We start from the raw sequence: 2865 nt of genomic DNA, 5'->3' as shown, positions 1-2865 counted from the left end.
TCGCTAGAAATCGGAACGAAAATGCGGGTACACAAGAAGCTAGGTAGGAAATGCGGACCGTCAGCCTTGTTGGCATGACGCACACAACTTTTTTTTACCCTCCAAGTGTCTCGTTGCTACTGCCACACGTGGCTTTGTAACCTAGATGTGGCCACACTAGCTGCCATCTTGTGGCCATCCACAATGACCATCGAGTGTGGCCACACTGGTGCGGTGGCAAAGGATTGAATCCAAGACCTTGGCACGTTATAGTGTGTTGGTTAAGAGGAAATAGATCTCTCTCTCTCTCCGTCGCGAGGTCTCTCTAGATCAATAAAGTCAATGTTAAGCGGCTCTCTCTTTCTCAGAGAGAAATAAAAAATACAACAAATTAAATAATAATATGTAAGACCAAAGAAACTTTTTCCATGTCATTATTATGGAGTTATATTGGTACACTTTGGTTTGCATTAGCCAACTTCACATATGGACCTATGAGATCATTAATAGTTAGGTTGGCCAACTTCACATGGACCTATCACATCATTAATAATTAGGCTGGCCAACTTCACATGGACCTATCAGAGGCCAACTTCACATGAGGCTATATGGCACACTTGGTTTTACCATCCAACTTCACATGCATTGCAATTCATACTAGGCTCATAAGAGTCCATAAAGAGGATAACTTCATTTAACGCTTAGAACCCAATGCAAGGTTATCATAATAGCAAGTAGACGTGCAAGACTTCCTAGAGGGTGTGTTGGGTTTGTACATCACATCACATGAGGTAGATCAAAAACTATGGATTTACAATTCAATTCTTGTACTTCCAACCATCAGATTAACACTAGACACATGATTGTGCTATATTCACAAAGCCTTCTTGTAATTGGGAAAAATGAAGAACAAGTCTTATGAATACTTTAAAAGTATTGGGAATGAAGAACAAGTCTTATGAATACTTTAAAAGACTTTTAAAAAGAATACTTTATGAATATTTAACATCGAAAAATATAGTTTTATCTTAAAAAAATTAAGTTCTAATTGATTAGCCTTATAAAATATATAGTTAGTATCTTTAAAAATTTAAGTTCGAGTTAAATATATAGTTAGTATCTTAAAAAAATTAAGCTCTACTTGATTAGCCTTACAATTTTTTAAACCAAAAACAAGTTTACCAGCCTAAAAACCCTAAAAAAGTAAATAATAAACTTTTAACATTTTGTTTAATTTTTAGTCCTAGATTAAAGTCATTAAATGCTTACATCAAATCCAAGATAGATATTTTCTAAGTTAATGCCTACAACTACCTACTACTCTACCAATATGTGGCCTAAAATTGGAAAGGTGCCATCGCAATCATGAATTTACATCAATAAAATCTTAAGAAGGGTGTGTGTTCCTCTATTACTTTCTCACTTAAAAGCACTTAAGTATGATAGTACTTTGGGTTCAAGAGGTCACCTTTTCAACCTCCTCTTGGTTTTCTTGTTTTGTTAAGTTGCCTTCACCCCATATATGAGTCCAAGTCAATTCTACCACTTTTTGCAAGGCCTTAGGCTATTTCTAGATTAAAGTCAAAATCCCCCTCCTTTCTTCTTTTTGTATTAATCTAATTGTTTATCCTAGATCATCCTTATTCTTCGTCTTTTCATCTTTGATTAAAAAAATATTTTTTCTTTGTTATTGCTTTTAGCTATTTTTGGTGCTTTATCTCTTTTTTTGTGGTTTTTATTACCTTTAGGCTGTTTTGTTCTTTTTTAGAGAGAGAGAGAGAGAGAGAGAGAGAGAGAGAGAGAGAGGGAGAAGTGATTTTATATCATAACAACAGTCCTAATCCCAATAGAACTCCAACTCATGCCTCAATACCAATTTTCATTACCAAGCAACCTAGGAAGATAATAACTCATCTAAGCTTGCTATCTTCTTCTTTATAACCTCATTAAAAAGGGTAACTTGTTGGTAGCCAGAAATATCTTACCCTTAGAAGAAGGAGCATCATTTGCCTGAGAAGCCCATCCAGAGAGGACCCTCCCTCATGCCTTCACTTGTGGCCATTCACTAAGAGTTGTCTCATGTGAGTCACATATCTCGAGCATATCTCCCTCACGTCAATTGATTGATACATGAAAATGAAAGGTATGCATGAGTAATTATACATCAAGTATCTATGCATAAAAGCCTCATGGCATAGTGGTTCAATGCATAAGAGCCTTATATCATAGCGGTTTAATGCATAAATGCCTTACTCGGGGGGTGCACCTCAAAATATGTAAGTCTACCACGTGCGATCATTAGGTGGGGTTTTTTTAATCCAAAATATTGGGTAAATTTACAGAAATACAATTACAAGTGGGGTATTTTAATTGTGCTTTGGAAAAAAAACCGTAAGTTTATAAAGAAAAAGGGGTAGTTTTATTAGCTCAAAATTCACAGATAAGGGGATTTTTAAATACCGCTTGAACGCACGTCGTAGGAGGGGCTTCCATATAGTGGACCCCCCGAGATGCCTTATAGCATAGTGGTTTAATGCATAGGAGTCTTAAAGTCAATATTAGATGAAATGGGAAAAATCCCATTCCCATTAAAAACACGAACATGTGCTAAACCTTCAAAATCTTTTATCAAAACCCCCTCATATGGCATATCATTGAGGAGTAGAATCTAGATCTTTGATCTCCGACAAATTTGGAGTTTGTATGTTTAAGATATAGCAAGAACAAGATTAAAGTGTCATTCCCAAAATGCAGGATTTTTCCCATTTTATTTAATATTAAATTTTATGCATATAAGAGGCTTATGCATATAAGAGGCTTATGCATGAAGCTCTTATGCATAAATCTTTGCATATAGGCTTAATGATAAGAGCCTTATGCATATAG

The sequence above is a fragment of the Cibotium barometz genome, chromosome 62, assembly GCF_041138505.1.
Source record: "Cibotium barometz isolate CiBa-2024 chromosome 62, ASM4113850v1, whole genome shotgun sequence".
Taxonomy (NCBI): Eukaryota; Viridiplantae; Streptophyta; class Polypodiopsida; order Cyatheales; family Cibotiaceae; genus Cibotium; species Cibotium barometz.
This window is presented reverse-complemented; position numbering follows the sequence as displayed.